Raw genomic sequence first — 18,088 nt, 5'->3', positions numbered from 1 at the left:
GGCTTCAACTCACATTTCTGCAGCTTCTAAAGGAAAGGGAGCCTTTTCTACAGTTTCCAGACAGATAATCTAATCAGCCAGTCACATGTCGCTGGGGAAACAAACAACCTCCCCCTGCAGCACATTCAACAAAGGAGGGCGGGGCTGGAAGGGAGCCGGGACTCTTATCTCTCTCCCGATCTCTTGCTGATCAGCTGCTGAGCAGGGTCCTTTTAACACCTCCTTTTTCTCTTTGTAAAATAAAAAGCACTATCTGCTTTTGGCCCCTGGGCAATTCGGCTCCAGGGACCACCACTCACTCCATAAGACGCACAGATATTTCCCCTTAATTTTTAGGAGGAAAAAAGTGTGTCTTATGGAGCAAAAAATATGGTAAGAAAATGCACTATGCACCATCTGTGTATAAGACAACCTCTTCTTTTAAACTTCAGAAATTTAGGAAAAAATATAGTCTTATGCATGGAAAAATACAGCAATTCCTATTCCTTTCTCTCAACCCTTTTCTCTTCACCCAATGATGGGAGCAGAAGTATGTATATCCAACTACTGTACTCCAGCCTCAGGCAAATGCTTATAAATGTAAGTCTCTTGCCTTCATTTATTTTACTGCTGTTGTTGCTTACTTATGACTGTAAGTAAATCATATTTTAAACTTACATGTGCAGCAATGCAGAAATTAGAGGGAAATGTGCCTAAAATTCATATATTTGTGAAAATAGCATATATAAACGCCTTATATCAGTCAGTACCGCCTACTAAAATGTGTTTGCTAAGAGAAATTGGCACCAAAATACCGGTACTAATTTTCATCAGGATTTTAGCAAACTGCTGCAGCAATATGCACTGAATTTAAAATTGGAAAAATGAGAAACTTAGAGAACCAAAATGGAGAGCTGTGCCTATCCCTAATCTGGAGCAGATCTCTCCATCTCTTTGCATCTCAGGCAATGCCAACTTTTGCAAGGTGACCCCCCTAAATCCTGCTACTGGCCATATGTCTTTTATTCAGGGTCCCATAATAAGCATTAGGGAAGTGGAAGTAATGGTCCCAGGTGTCTTTGGCTGCATGGAAGAATATCAGAATGTGAAGGAAGCAAACGATTACTATATTGCGCAGGGTTGAGAAAGTCACGCAGCGTGGCTTGCTATCTTTGGACCTCGAAGGCCATGAAGGCTCCTGGGTGACCTTGAAGCCAGTCACCGCCTCTCTGCCTGGCCTAACCTGCCTCACAAGGGCGTTGTGAGGATTAAATGAGGAAGAAGGAGAGCCACCTTAAGCTCCTTTGAGAAAAATGGTGGCATACAAAGGCAATAAACAATTAAATAGTCACTCTGATGCCTTGAAAAGAGCTCAGCTCAGATTTAGGTAAAGGTAAAGGGACCCCTGACCATCAGGTCCAGTCGTGTCCGACTCTGGGGTTGCGGCGCTCATCTCGCGTTACTGGCCGAGGGAGCCGGCGTTTGTCCGCAGACAGTTTTTCCGGGTCATGTGGCCAGCATGACAAAGCCGCTTCTGGCGAACCAGAGCAGCGCACAGAAACGCCGTTTACCTTCCCGCCGGAGCGGTACCTATTTATCTACTTGCACTTTGTGCTTTCGAACTACTAGGTGGGCAGGAGCAGGGACCGAGCAACGGGAGCTCACCCCGTCGCGGGGATTTGAACCACCGACCTTCTGATCAGCAAGCCCTAGGCTCTGTGGATTAACCCACAGCGCCACCCGCGTCCCAGATTTAGCAGAGTCCTAAATTGCCTCTTTAATTGCCAGCGACAAAAGACTCCAGCATGATGATTCTCCTGCGGTAGCACCCATTGTCTTGGCTTGTTCTGTGGGTGGACGTAAAAAGGAAGTCTGGGGAAGTGCTGGCAACTGAGCGATGCAGAGAGCCATTGCTGTTTTAGTTTCTTCTTCTTCTTCTTCTGAGGCCGAGAAGAAAGAACGGGCAGTCGGCGTGTCCTTCTCCTGTATTGAGCCAACTGCAGCTGGCTGCCTTGTTTGGCAGCCCAGGGAGAGGAAAAAGCCGATGCGCTCACAGAGCGAGAGAGTGATGATGAATTGTCACTGTCTCCTTGGTGAGCGATGGCTTCCCAAATCCACTTTGTTCTAGCTTTCTAACAGCAAAACAGAGCTGCCGCGCACTCAAATTCGGTTTTTCATTTGGCCACGCAGCTGTGTGCTCCTGGAATCTCATCAGTTCTGCTGTTAAAGGAAATAAACCCATTTGCGAGGCATTCGGAGCAAGCGTTTCCCCGGTATCCAGAGCCAGGAGTTTATGCATTCATTTCCAGTCCTTTCTAAAAAAAACAAAACCCCAAAGAGGGGAGTGAAGCACAAACACAGAGGCACACACGCCACCCGCGTGTTCAAAGCAGGGCTTGTTGCTCGCTGATCGGTCCTCGCAGATTCTCAACCCCAAATCCCACTCCCATTGGGCTTCTCATGCATGACACCAGCCCACATTAGAACATAGGGATGGCCAGGTGGATCAGTATCCTGCTGTCTCAGTGGCCAACCAGCTGCCTTTATGGGAAGCCCGCAAGCAGCACCCGAACACAAGAGCCCTCTCCCCTCCTGCAATTTTTAGCAGCTGGTGTTCAGAACCATCGCTGCCTCCAACTGCGGAAGCCATTATAGTTAGTAGCCATCAATAGCTCTCACGTCCTCCATGAATTTGTCCAATCCTCTTTGAAATGATGACCATCTGTCATGGATGCTGTAGCTGAGATGACCAACTTGACAATTCTATTATCTTAAAGACATCTAGGCCGTCGGCCGTCACATGATGCAGGCACTATATAACGAACAACTTCTTCTTCTTCTTCTTCTTCTTCTTCTTCTTCTTCTTCTTCTTCTTCTTCTTCTTCTTCTTCATACCCCACCCATCTGGCTGGGTTCCCCCAGCCACTCTGGGCGGCTTCCAGCAAAATATAAAAATACATTAATTCATCAAATATTAAAAGCTTCCCAAAACAGGGCTGCCTTCAGATGTCTTCTAAAAGTCAGGTAGTTGTTGATGTCCTTGACATCTGGTGGGAGGGCGTTCCACAGGGTGGGTGCCACTACCAAGAAGGCCCTCTGCCTGGTTCCCTATAACTTTGCTTCTCACAGGGAGGGAACTGCCAGAAAACCCTCGGAGCTGGACCTCAGGGTCCGGGCAGAACAATGGAGGTGGAGACGTTCCTTTAGGTATACTGGGCCAAGGCCGTTTGAGGCTTCAAAGGTCAGCACCAATACTTTGAATTGTGCTTGGAAATGTACTGGGAGCCAATGTAGATCTCTCAGGACCGGTGTTATGTGGTCCCGGCGGCCACTCCCAGTTACCAGTCTAGCTGCCATATTCTGGATTAGTTGTAGTTGTAGTTTCTGGGTCACCTTCAAAGGTAGCCCCATGTAGAGCGCATGGCAGTAGTCCAGGCGGGAGATAACCAGAGCATGCACCACTCTGGTGAGACAGTCCGCGGGCAGGGAGGGTCTCATCCTGCGTACCAGATGGAGCTGTTAGACAGCTGCCCTGGACACAGAATTGACCTGTGCCTCCATGGACAGCTGTGAGTCTAAAATGACTCCCAAAACGACTATATACTGCAGCCACATTTGGATGTTATGTTAACTACCATTTTTTTCTTCCTGATCTGAGAATGTCCTGCCCAGATTTTGAGCTAAACGTTCTCATTGATGTCTCTTGGGCCTGGGCTCCTTGGCAGGAACTTGGCCGGGGAAAAAGACCTGCAAGCTGTGCCTCCTTTCGATAAACATCCTCTAGCGTTGCATCGATTCCCAAGGTGACAAATCACCAAGCTCCCGTTCCTCAAGTCAATGAGACCTTCTGAGCTGGGGCTCTGGGCTGTGCGTCCCCATTTCTGGCCATTATAGTCTTGCACTGAGTCATCGAAACAGAACTGGCATACTTAGTAGGCCAGTAAACCTTTAAATGCCATCCATTCTTTCCAAGCTGGCTAGTGTTTAGGCAGGGTTGCCTGCCAACCCAAAATGCAGGACAGCCCAGATGGCATTAAATGAGAATTAGACAGAAATCCATGGAGGAGAGGGCTACTGTTGGCTATTAGCCACTGTGGCCGTGCCTCTCCCACCACAGTTGGAGGCAATACTGTTACTGAATAGAGTGCCCTTGAGTTCAAATCCTGCTTGTGGATTCCCCAGAGGTATCTGGCTGGCCACTGTGAGAACAGGATTCTGGATTAGTTGTAGAATCATAGAGTCGGAAGGGACCATGGGGGGGGGGTTGTCATGTGGTCCAATCTCCTGCAATGCAGGAATCTCTTCCCCCCAACATGGGTCTCGAACCCACAACCCTGCAACTCTGAGATTTAAAATCTCACGCTGCAGCAACTGAGCTATCCCAGCTTCTGTCCTGATCTGCCAAGTCAGGCTCTTCTTACGGTATGTCCTTAAAGAGAGCCAGTGTGGTGTAGTGGTTAAGAGCGGTAGACTCGTAATCTGGGGAACCGGGTTCGAGTCTCCGCTCCTCCACGTGCAGCTGCTGGGTGACCTTGGGCTAGTCACACTTCTCTGAAGTCTCTCAGCCCCACTCACCTCACAGAGTGTTTGTTGTGGGGGAGGAAGGGAAAGGAGAATGTTAGCCGCTTTGAGACTCCTTAGGGTAGTGAAAAGCGGGATATCAAATCCAAACTCTTCTTCTTCTTCTTCTTCTTCTTCTTAAAGGTAAAGGGACCCCTGACCGTCAGGTCCAGTCGTGGACGACTCTGGGGTTACGCCGCTCATCTCACTTTACAGGCAGAGGGAGCCGGCGTTTGTAACCACAGACAGTTTTTCCGGGTCATGTGGCAAACCAGAGCAGCGCATGGAAGCGCCGTTTACCTTCCTGCCACAGCAGTACCTATTTATCTACTTTGACTGGCATCCTTTCGAACTGCTAGGTTGGCAAGAACAGGGACCGAGCAACGGGAGCTCACCCCGTCACGGGGATTCGAACCGCCGACCTCCTGATTGGCAAGCCCTAGTAGGCTCTGTGGTTTAGACCAAAACGCCACCCGCATCCCTTTTCACGGTATGTCCTTATAAAACCCCAATTCTGCTGGTAAAGTGTGTTTCTGATAGGCCAGACACTCATAGAATCACTAGAGTTGGAAGGGACCCCGAGGGTCATCTAGTCCAACCCCCTACAAAGCAGGAATCTCAGCTAAAACACCCATGACCAATGGCCATCCAACCTGTGCTTAAAAACCTCCGAGGAAGGGGAGATCACCGCCTCCCGAGGGAGACCGTTCCACTGTCGACCAGCTCTTACTGTCATAAATTCTTTTCATATGTTTAGTCGGAATATCCTTTCTTGCACTTTCTTGTCACTTGCAGCCATGAGTTCGAGTCCTACCCTCCAGAGCAGGAGAAAACAAGCTTGCTCCCTCTCCCATGTGACAGCCCTTGAGATATTTGAAGATGGCTCTCATATCTCCTGCCAGTCTCCTCTTGCCCAAGCTAAACATACCCAGCTCCTTCATAAGGCTTGGTTTCCTGTCCTAAAACAATTCCCATCTCCCCCGGGCTTTTGGTTTCGTGGGCTGGTTTTAAGTCTCGAATAGCATGTGGCTATTTGCAAGCATCTATTTATGTAGCTGGTAAATCACTTTCTGATTAATTACAGGGGAAACCAGGGGAACTCAAGATTACGGGGAATGATGCACCAAAAGGCATCTGCGTTGAAGACATTAGGACAGGATAAGCGATGCTGAATTCACAGAGAATGCTTGGGCAAACCATTTGAACAGAAAGTCAACACAAGCAGTTTGTTTTGTTTGTAATGACTGCATGCCAAATGTTTAAATGAGGAACTTCGATGTGCATGGTGTCTCCTTCGTTAATCCAGAATAAATACCACCCCATCCATGTTCCCACACCCGCAGCTATTTAAATCCCTACCTTGTCAAAAACTAAGATCATGGCCATTGAAGAACCTTTTAATGAGGGTGAAAGAGGAGAGCGCAAAATATGGTCTGAAGCTCAACATCAAAAAAACTAAGATCATGGCCACTGGTCCCATCACCTCCTGGCAAATAGAAGGGGCACAAATGGAGGCAGGGAGAGATTTTACTTTCTTGGGTTCCATGATCACTGCAGATGGTGACAGCAGTCACGAAATTAAAAGACGCCTGCTTCTTGGGAGGAAAGCAATGACAAACCTAGACAGCATCTTAAAAAGCAAAGACATCACCTTGCCGACAAAGGTCCGTATAGTTAAAGCTATGATTTTCCCAGTAGTAATGTATGGAAGTGAGAGCTGGACCATCAAGAAGGCTGATCGCCGAAGAATTGATGCTTTTGAATTATGGTGCTGGAGGAGACTCTTGAGAGTCCCATGGACTGCAAGAAGATCAAACCTATCCATTCTGTAGGAAATCAGCCCTGAGTGCTCACTGGAAGGGCAGATCCTGAAGCTGAGGCTCCAAGACTTTGGCCACCTCACGAGAAGAGAAGACTCCTTGGAAAAGACCCTGATGTTGGGAAAGATGGAGGGCGCAAGGTGAAAGGGACGACAGAGGACAAGATGGCTGGACAGTGTTCTTGAAGCTACTAACATGAGTCTGACCAAACTGCAGGAGGCAGTGGAAGACAGGAGTGCCTGGCATGCTCTGGTCCAGGGGGTCACGAAGAGTCGGACACGACTAAATGACTAAACAACAACAACAACTTTGTCCCTCAGCATGGAAGGGTAGTTTTGTGCAGTGGTTAGAGTACTGGACAAGGACCTGGGTTCAAATCCCCACTCAGCCATGTAGCTCATCGGGTGACTTTGGAGCAGTCGCTGCCTCTCAGCCTAAGCTACCTCACAGGGTTGTTGTGAGGATAAAAATGAGGAGGAAAACTCTATGTGCTGAGCTCCTTGAAGGGAGAGGCGAGATACATACCTTTATACAAGGAACCAGCAAACAAATAATGGTGAAATCCCTCTTTCACCACCCTGGGAGCATGGATGGCAGGGTGTTTCAAGGGACAGAGGGGGATTAAGGGCATTGAGCGATCCGAACCCTCAGCTCTGAATTTGCCAGGTGGGGAACAGTCAAAGAAATGGTCAGAATGGGAGAAAATCCTGGCATGGCTTATTATTGTGATGAACAGGGAGGCAGAGAACAGAATCTGATTCTCCCCCTTTGAGGTAGTGGCGCTGAAAAGAAATAACAACGATAAAAAAGAGTGGATTACGTATAACCTTATTCTAATTTAAAGAGGGGGGAAATTGGAAGTGAAAAAGTATGAGGAGATTAAGGAATATTTATCAAGTTGGTTGGATTATTTTCAAATTAATGAAATATATAAACAAGACAAGATGATTGGATTTGGAAAAGAACCTTCAAAATTTGAAAAAGAATGTTTAAATACTAATAATAAACTAATCTCCCATATGTATAAGATTTTACTAGAATATGAAGTAATGGATGAAACGGTAACTGTCTCAATGACAAAATGGGCTCAAGATCTGGACCACCCAATCATGTTTGAGGACTGGGAAAAACTATGGCAGGTTAATTTAAAATTCACTGCAAACCAGAATATAAGAGAGAACATGTTGAAAATGGCCCATAGGTGGTACCTCACACCGGCTAGACTCTCAAAAATGTATAAAAGTGTTGCAAATGTGTGTTGGAGGTGTGGAGCGGAAAATGGAGATTTTATACATATGTGGTGGAGGTGCCGAAAAATTAAAGTATTTTGGGGGGAGATATACAACGAATTGAAAAAGATGATGACAATCTCCTTTCCTAAAAAAACTGGAGATGTTTCTATTAAGCATAATAGATAAAGAGATACCGAATAAATTTAAGGAAGTCTTCTTATATGCAATTGCAGCGGCCCAATTAGTAGTGGCAAAAGGATGGAAACAGCAGGAAGTACCAAATGTCGTTGACTGGCAAGTTAAATTACAAGAATTAGCTGAGATGGCGCTACTTACAAATAATATCAGAGGAAATTCTAAGCAAAGATTTATTGGAAAATGGGAAAGTTACAAAAATTATGTGTTGAAATACAACAAAAGTTTTGTTAGTATGCCAGCATTTGAGGAATAAGGGAAGGGAAGTAAGATAAAGGAAAGATGGTGGAGTAAACAAACTTTAGAGAATGCACTGGATAGTAATCATACGAGAAAGTGCTATGTCATAAGCAGTCAAATTGAAACCTTGTCGAAGCAAAGGGATTTGTCAGGAAGTCGGACAAAAAGGTTATTTATTTATTTATTTATTTATTTATATTATTCTTTTTATTTTTTATTTTTAGTATTATTACTTATTCATTCACTTGTTTAGCTATTTTCTATTTTTTTCTTTTTTTCTTTCTTTTTTCTCTTTCTCTTAATTTTTTATTTTTTATTTTTTATTTTTTCCACCTTTTTATTTTTTTATTTTTATTTTTTATCCCCCCCCCCATTATAAAAGGATGTGGCAAAAGGTAATAGGTACAGAAGAATGAAAGGATGACACAAACAACCAATAAGTATTGTATCTAATTTTATTAAAATTTTGTATTGGTTGGAGCTGGTTTGGTAAATCACTGGATAAGATATACATGTACAGGTGATATGTATCTGCTACTCTGTTAACTTGAAATTTATGGGGGAACAAAGTTACGCTCTTGTTGTTTGTTAATTTGAATTTTCTTGTAAAATAAAACTATGCAATAAAAATGGGGGGGAAAAGAGAACAGCATCCGATGCCCAGCAGCTGCTGGAGAGACGATGTGAGCAGTCTAGTCTTGTCATGTTAACGCAATGCTGTCTTTGCAGAATTCTCTCTTTCCCCACGTTTATTTTGGAGATGGAGGGAGGGAGCAGGGATTTGTTTCACGCCACCTTTCAAAGTCAACTTGTGCATCTCTCCCCAGCTGCCCCCACCCACCCACCCAGGCCAACCCTCCAATTAGGAAAGAGAGGTGATTTTCTCCTCCGCTGGTCTCCAAAGGTGTCTCTCGGGAACAGTGAGCAGCACCGTGCAGTTTTAACCCGGGAACGCTCCGAACAATATGCACCAGTTATTCCCATTTTGCGGTACGTTTCACAAGCGGCACGTGAAGACTTGGGGGGGTAACACTTTCCAGGCCAAAGAAATGGGGTGCATAGCTGTCAACCCTCCCTGCTGTTCCCCACTGCTATAATAAGGGAATTTCCCGCAAAAAAGGAAAAGGTAGACAGCTTGGGGTGTGGTCGCTCAGAAGAGGGATAGGCAGGTGTGATTTAGTGTACATAGCTGTGCAATTTCATCCAAAAGGTACAGGGGGCCTGTTTGCCATCACTCAGTGAGTGGCAGGCACTCTGCACATGCTCAGATGCCCCCAGTATTATTTTTATCTCCCACTGTGAAAACAGGATGCTGAACCAGATGGGTCATTCATTGCCCTGATCCAGCAGACCCATGTTTTTATGTTCTTACATATTTATTATTTAAATTTATTCATTGCATGCAGGTTCTACCTTGTTCTTCAAGCAGCTTGATGTTGCGTACATGGTTCTCCCCTCTTCTCATTTAATAATAATAATAATAATAATAATAATAATAATAATAATAATAATTTATTTATACTCTGCCCATCTGGCTGGGTTTTCCCAGCCACCCAGCTTCCAACGAAACATTAAAAATACATTAAAACACCAGTCAATAAAACTTCCCTAAACAGGGCTGCCTTCAGATGTCTTCTAAACGTCAGATAGTTGTTTATTTCTTTGACATCTGATGGGAGGGCGTTCCACGGGGCGGGCGCCACTACCGAGAAGGCCCTCTGCCTGGTTCCCTGTAACTTCGCCCTGTGATTTAACCCCCACAACGACCCTGTGGGGTAGGAGAGGCGGAGAGGTCGCCCAGTGAGCTTCATGGCCAAGTGGGGTTTTGAACCCTGGTCTCCCGGGTCCTTGTCCAACACTCTTAACCATTGGCCATATGTCTTCCTACTAACTAAGCTAGGGGTCAGCAAACTTATTCAGCAAGAGGCCAGTCCACCGTCCCTCAGACCTTGTGGGGGGGGGGCGGACTATATTTTGAAGGGGAAAAAATGAATGAATTCATATGCCCTACAAATAACCCGGAGATGCATTTTAAATAAAAGCACACATTCTACTCATGTAAAAACACCAGGCAGACCCCACAAATAACCCAGAGATGCATTTTAAATAAAAGCACACATTCTACTCATGTAAAAACACCAGGCAGGCCCCACAAATAACCCAGAGATGTATTTTAAATAAAAGCACACATTCTACTCATGTAAAAACACCAGGCAGGACCCACAAATAATCCAGAGATGCACTTTAAATAAAAGCACACATTCTACTCATGTAAAAACACCAGGCAGGCCCCACAAATAACCCGGAGATGCATTTTAAATAAAAGCACACATTCTGCTCATGTAAAAACACCAGGCAGACCCCACAAATAACCCGGAGATGCATTTTAAATAAAAGGACACATTCTGCTCATGTAAAAACACCAGGCAGGCCCCACAAATAGCCCGGAGATGCATTTTAAATAACAGGACACATTCTACTCATGTAAAAACACGCTGATTCCCAGATTGCCCGTGGGCCGGATTTAGAAGGTGATTGGGCAGGATCCGGCCCCCAGGCCTTAGTTTGCCTACCCATGAACTAAGTCATTCACTTGCTGGACATTTCCCCACTCAATTTCCTAATTGCAAAATGTCGGTGTGTGTGTGTGTGTGTGTTAATAAAAGGAGATATGTTGCACAGAGGCGATCAAGCACTTTAACCCACTTTAGGGGCACGAGCCTAAATCTCAGGTGTGCACCTAAATCCCTCCTGCCTGCTGCTTTCAGCCTGGAGGGACCCCCGCCTCCCAGCCTGAAGGGCTGCTCTTGACCAGGGCTTAGACTGAGCCTCCTCTCCACCCCCCCCATCATCGCCGCCTTTCCTTGAGCTGCCTTGCAAAGCGCACTCTGCTTTCCCCATCACAGCAGAACTGGCCACTCTCGCCCGCTTCCCAAAGCCGCCCCAGAAATATCTAGTAGCGGGATTTATTTTTTCATTACGGAGCAGCTGCTTTAACGGCAGAGTGAGAGATTGTCTCATCAGGAGCGGGAGTCCTGGCCCGACCAGATGCCGAGCTTGCAGGAAAATGGGTGGGTGGGTGGGTGGGTTATGGGGCACTTGGGGGGGGGGTCGTGGTGCTTAACCCCTCTCACAGCCACAGATTCCCCCAACCTCCAAAATATCCCCCTCTCCCCATATCACCTTCCTAGGCAGACTCACTTAGAGGTTTTAAAGCCTGAATGGGGGTGTGGGGTGTGGTAAAACAACAAGGGCCGGTGTGTGTGTGTGTGTGTGTGTGTGTGTGTGTAAGTGTAAGTGTAAGAAAAGAATGGGGACCAGGAAAATGCCCTTTCTTGCCTGCTGACTGTACCTTGCCAATTCTCCCTGTCTCCGGAAAAGCAGTGTTGTTCTTTTGATGCTATTTCATAGGATCCTAGAGTTGGAAGAGACCCCAAGGGCCATCCAGTCCAACCCCCTGCCAAGCAGGAAACACCATCAAAGCATTCCTGACAGATGGCTGTCAAGCCTCCGCTTAAAGACCTCCAAAGAAGGTCTTGTTAACTTCTCTCGTTTTTTTGTTCGTTTGTTTCTGAATACTGTCTATAAAAAGTAATTAGATAAGAATGGGAGAAATTTAAATTATATTAAAAAAATTATTGTATGATGGACAATTAGATATAATTTGGAAGAAAAGTTAAAACTGTAGATATAGAGTATGGTTAAGTGTATATGCATATGATGTATGAGAGAAGGAGTTTAAGATATTAGTTAAGTTTAATGATTTTGTTATATTAAAATAAGATTTTTTAAGATGGTAAGAAATTACTAAGGATGATTGACAAGGAACGCAGGAAGAGAAGATGAGAGGAAGCCAAGAGACAATGTAAAGGATAGAAATGAGTGATAGTAATAAGTTTTTTGTTTTATTTGTAGGTTTGTTTTCTTTGTTATGGTTGTATTGTATTGTTTTGTATTTGTTTTGTTTTATTGTTGTTTTATAAAATTATATATATATATATATATATATATATATATATATATATATATATATAAATAGATAAGCATTTTGTGGGTTTGTCGGGTGTGTGTGTGTGTATGTGTCAGCTTGGATGATGCCCTGAGATCCTTCCAATTCTTGGGTTAGAATAGGGAAGTTTTTAATGTTTGAAGTTTTACTGTGCTTAATGTTCTTCGTGACCCCATGGACCTGGCGTGCTCTGGTCCATGGGGTCACGAAGAGTCGGACACGACTAAACAACAACAATGTTTTTAATTTGTTGGAAGTGGTTGGGGCAACCCAGTCAGATGGGCATATATTATTTGATATCATCATCATCATCATCATCATCATCGGGAGCATTCTATTGCTGAACTGGTGAGACAAACAAAATTAAAAAAAATTCCTTCCAGTAGTACCTTAGAGACCAACTAAGTTTGTTCTTGGTATGAGCTTTCGTGTGCATGCACACTTCTTCAGATACACGCACACAATATATGCACAGATACAGTGTGCATGCACACCAAAGCTCATACCAAGAACAAACTTAGTTGGTCTCTAAGGTGCTACTGGAAGGAATTTTTTTTATTTTTTATTTTGACTATGGCAGACCAACATGGCTACCTACCTGTAACTGGTGAGACCAGTTTCTTTGCAAGACCTCAGCTGACCAGCACCCCAAAAGGATGAACTGGGTTGCAAGGGTGACAACTAAATGAGGGGGCCCTGTGGGCGAACGGCTGGGCCTTTCTTCCAGCCCCCTGACTTATCTGCTGGATAGGAGAACAAGACCCAAAGCAGGGAGTGTGAGCTGAGCTGGAAAACAAACAGGAAGCTGGAGACATAGAGACCTGCTTGCTCTGTGCTGGACCCACAGCTGTGGCAAATGGAGAAGCAAGATCTGCTGGGCCCCTCCGTCTTATGCTCAAGTTATATATATGCCTAAATTAAACCATAAATCCTAGAGACACCGCAGTCTGCACTGGCCTTTGTTCCAAGAAAACTGTACCTTGGAATCTCTCGCTGCTCAGAGATTGGACTGACGTGGAGCAGTTAGCCATACAGACATACACAGAGGGAACGATGTTTCTGTCCAGGTGATAAATTTCTGTTGGAAAGGGTGGTGTGTGTGTGTGTGTTAATGCCCCCCTTTGAATCCTGAGAAGGCCCATTGACATGGCTGCATTTGGGAGAAGGCAGAGGCTCATCATTCTGGGTCGCATGCATCATGCGCAGCCCGGAACAGGCGCCATGTTTGGCATGCTGGGGGTTGGGGACAGAAACAGGACCACCGACTTGACAGGGGATTGTGGTTTGGGCAGAATCCAGAGGACCAGATGGAGAGGCCTGGGCTTGGGAGTTCCACACCCCTGCCCTAGAGGCAGGCCCACCCCACAGTATAGAAAGAAGGGCACTGGACACATGGACTCTAAGCTCCACCTCAGCAGAACTGCCTCTGCCTTTGGCTTGACCAGCATACAAGCCATACATTTAAAGCACATGCCCCCCTCTGAAAAACCCCGGGAACCGCAGTTTACCCACCACACACACTACAATTCCCAGCACCCTTAAACTACAGTTCCCAGGATTCATTCGGGATGGGGAATGTGATTTAAGTGCATGTGGCAGCCCCAGGACTGGAGGCACAGCTGATACAAAGTGTTTGGGCCAAAACGACAGAGTGAGGCATTATAAGAAAACAGAGACGGAGGCCATTGTGAACATTAGCACACCCCGCTCCCCCTGAAATGATCGACCCGCGTTATTTCCCCCCAAGATGAAGGCCATCAGCAGCCTGGGTGGCAAGGCTGTTTCCCCCTTTTCTTCCGCCCGACATCCTTTTAAATAGCTGGAACTGCCAATAGGTTATAAACAACGCAACGTCCGATTGCTCTTTCAGCGTCAAAGCAAATGCACCGCTGTTCCTTAGCGATGGCACAGAGTCCGCACAGCATCCCCTGGAAGTGAGGTGATTTATTCGGGCACCACAGGGGAGTGATTTCATGCGGGCCTCGCAAGTGGGGTCAGCTGAACGAGACGGCCTGACTCAGGCACCAGGTCTGGGGATATCAAACGAAGATCTGCTCAATGGCAAAACATGGCTATCTACCGTATTTTTCGCGCCATAGGGCGCACCGGACCATAGGGCGCACCTCGTTTTTAGAGGAGGAAACAAGGGAAAAAATATTTTTCTGGTTTTCCTCCTCTAAAAGCCCTGTTTTTTTGAGGATCAGCTAAAAGTTTTGTGGGGTTTTTTTTTTTGCAAAGGGGGAAAAGCAAAGAGGAAAAGCTCTGTTTTTATGGGGTTCAACTCACATTTCTGCAGCTTCTAAAGGGAAGGGAGCCTTTTCTACAGTTTCCAGACAGATAATCTAATCAGCCAGTCACATGTCGCTGGGGAAACGAACAACCTCCCTCTACAGCACATTCAACAACGGAGGCCTGGGCAAGAGGGCGGGGCTGAAAGGGAGCCCGGGACTCTTATCTCTCTCCTGATCTCTTGCTGATCAGCTGCTGAGCGGGGTCCTTTCAAAAACCCCTTTTCTCTTTGTAAAATAAAAAGCATGATCCTCTTTTGGCCCCTGGGCAATTCAGCTCCAGGGACCACCACTCGCTCCATAAGACGCACAGATGTTTCCCCTTACTTCTCAGGAGGAAAAAAGTGTGTCTTATGGAGCGAAAAATACGGTATTCAATGCATTGTATTTTTTATGGTGTGTATGCAAAAGAGTTGCCATGGAGTGTTGGAAACTCAGATTTATAATGCCACCTTAAACCTGGGCCACAGCTGCAACCATGCAATGTCTGTCCACCGGAGGTTGGACCGGCGTACCTTCCAATGTCCCAATTCTGCAATTCAATGATTCTATGACCTCAACTACATTCATACAGTCATATCTTGCAAGTCAAACGGAATCCGTTCCAGAAGTCCGTTCGACTTCCAAAATGTTCAGGAACCAAAGTGCAGCTTCTGATAGGCTGCAGGAAGCTCCTGCAGCCAATCAGAAGCCGCGGAAGTCCCGCCGGACGTTCGGCTTCCAAAAACACTTTGCAAACCGGAACAGTTTGCAGCATTCGGGAGCCAAAACGTTTGACTTGCAAGGCGTTCAGGATCCAAGTTACGACTGATTGCTCTTACAGTATGCAAGGAGGAGAAAACAGACTGTGGAAGTGGCATTGACCATGAACTAAGGCAGAGGTTGTTAAACCATGGCTGCTTACCTGGCACCCAGAAATCTCCACGTGGTTGCAATTAGTGCCAGTAGCGAACACATCTGGCTAATTTCTAACACTGCTGCCGGTTGGGCATAAGGACATCAACAGAGCCTGGATCAGGCCAAAAGTCCATCTGGTCTAGAATCCTGTTCTCTCGCAGAGGCCAACTTAGATGCCCCTGGGAAACCCACAAAGAGGACCCGAGGGCAGTAACACTCTCCCCACAACGGTCCCCAGGATCTGGTATTCAGAAGTAGACTGTGATGGAACATAGCCCTGATGGCCAGCAGGAGCTGATAGCCTGAACTGCTATGAATAGGCAGCCAAGTTGGTGGCAAGTCACGTTCTAAGGATGATAGCAGGGAAATAGGCACCCTGAACGGTCAAGGCCACAACATTGCTTCATATCTCATCTATTCTCATTCCTGCAAATGTTTCAGGAGCATATACAGTATAGCTGTCTGATATCAGAAGTGGATCACCAATCTACCGTATTTTTCGCTCCATAAGATGCACTTTTTTCCTCCTTAAAAAGTAAGGGGAAATATCTGTGTGCCTCATGGAGCGAATGGGGGTCCCTGGAGCCGAATTGCCCAGGGGCCAAAAGAGGATCATGCATTTTATTTTACAAAGAGAAAAGGGGGTGTTGATAGGACCCCGCTCAGCAGCTGATCAGCAAGAGATAAGAGTCACGGCTCACTTTCAGCCCCGCTCTCCATTGTTGAATGTGCTGCAGAGGGAGGTTGTTTGTTTCCCCAGCGACATGTGACTGGCTGATTAGATTATCTGTCTGGAAACTGTAGAAAAGGCTCCCTTTCCTTTAGAAGCTGCAGAAATGTGAGTTGAACCCCATAAAAACGGGTATTTCCTCTTTGCTTTTCCCCCTTTGCAAAAGGAGCTTTGCTTTCCCCCCTTTGCATAAAAAAGCTGCAAAACTTTTAGCTGATCCTAAAAAAAGGGTTTTCCCTTTGCAAAAAAAGCTGCAAAACTCAAAAAACAGGGCTTTTCCCTTTGCAAATAAGCTGCAAAACCTTTAGTTGATCCTCAAAAAAACAGGGCTTTTCCCTTTGCAAAATATATATATATATTTTGTTTCCTCCTCTAAAAACGAGGTGTGCCCTATGGAGCGAAAAATACGGTAAATGGCCTGACTCTCCAATGCAATTTATCTTGCACCTAAAATCAGGACTGCTGCACCACAGGGATGTGGCAAATGTTTTCCTGGCAAATGGCCCTTGGAGATACCTGTCACACACAACAAACATTTAAAGCACACCCAACACACTTTGAAAGCATGTAATATCACCCAGAGAATCCCAGGAAATGTAGTTTCCACCTTCCAGAGCTATAATTCCCAGCACCTTTCTTTTTTTAAAAAAGTTACAGTTGAGGGAATTGAGTATGCTTAGCCTGATGAAGAGGAGACTCAGAGGAGATAAGCTAGCCATCTTCAAATATCTCAAGGGCTGTCGCATGGAAGAGGGAACAAGCTTGTTTTCTCTTGCTCTGGAAGGTTGGACTCGAATCCATGGCTTCAAGTTACAAGAAAGGAGATTCCGATTAAACACCAGGAAGAATTTTGTGACAGTAACAGCTGTTCCACAGTCTCCCTTGGGAGATGGCGGACTCTCCTTCCTTGGAGGTTTTTAGGCAGAGGTTGGCCGGCCATCTGTCATGGATGCTTTAGCTGAGATTCCTGCATTGCAGGGGGTTGGACTAGATGACCATTAGGGGTCCCTTCCAACTCTACAATCCTATAGTTCCCAGGATTCTTTGGAGGGTAGTCCTGTGCTTTAAATGTATGGGGTGGATCTGTCCTGAAGGAATCAGTGGCAGTGGATGATCTGCTTTCAATTTAAAACATCCATGAACACAGCCAACACCAAAAATATACAGTATACTGCACCGTACAGAGGTTTTCATTCCAGTGCTTCAAAACCAATTTTTAACTGATGTTGGAAAATAAAACAACCCGGAATTTCTCTGAAAACAAGCTCTTCACTAACAATGAAGGAAGCTGGAGAGAAAAGAGAGGGAGATTTTCATATAGAATCATAGAATCCTAGAGTTGGAAGAGACCCCCAGGGCCATCCAGTCCAACCCCCTGCCAAGCAGGAAACACCATCAAAGCATTCCTGACAGATGGCTGTCAAGCCTCCGCTTAAAGACCTCCAAAGAAGGAGACTCCACCACACTCCTTGGCAGCAAATTCCACTGTCCAACAGCTCTTACTGTCAGGAAGTTCTTCCTAATGTTTAGGTGGAATCTTCTTTCTTGTAGTTTGAATCCATTGCCCTGTTTCTGCTTCTCTGGAGCAGCAGAAAACAACCTTTCTCCCTCCTCTATATGACATCCTTTGATATCTTTGAACATGGCTATCATATCACCCCTTAACCTTCTCTTCTCCAGGCTAAACATACCCAGCTCCCTAAGCCGTTCCTCATAAGGCATCGTTTCCAGGCCTTTGACCATTTTGGTTGCCCTCCTCTGGACACGTTCCAGCTTGTCAGTATCCTTCTTGAACTGTGGTGCCCAGAACTGGACACAGTATTCCAGGTGAGGTCTGACCAGAGCAGAATATAGTGGTACTATTACTTCCCTTGATCTAGACGCTATACTCCTATTGATGCAGCCCAGAATTGCATTGGCTTTTTTAGCTGCTGCATCACACTGTTGACTCATGTCAAGTTGATGGTCTACCAAGACTCCTAGATCCTTTTCACATGTACTGCTCTCAAGCCAGGTGTCACCCATCCTATATTTGTGCCTTTCATTTGGCTGTAAGGACCACAGAGAAGGCATGATCTCTCCTAAATTGAACAATGGTCGCTTCCTGACTATCCTCCTTCTGCAGGGTGGATTAAGAA

The sequence above is a fragment of the Lacerta agilis genome, chromosome 4 (assembly GCF_009819535.1).
Source record: "Lacerta agilis isolate rLacAgi1 chromosome 4, rLacAgi1.pri, whole genome shotgun sequence".
Classification (NCBI taxonomy): domain Eukaryota; kingdom Metazoa; phylum Chordata; class Lepidosauria; order Squamata; family Lacertidae; genus Lacerta; species Lacerta agilis.
This window is presented reverse-complemented; position numbering follows the sequence as displayed.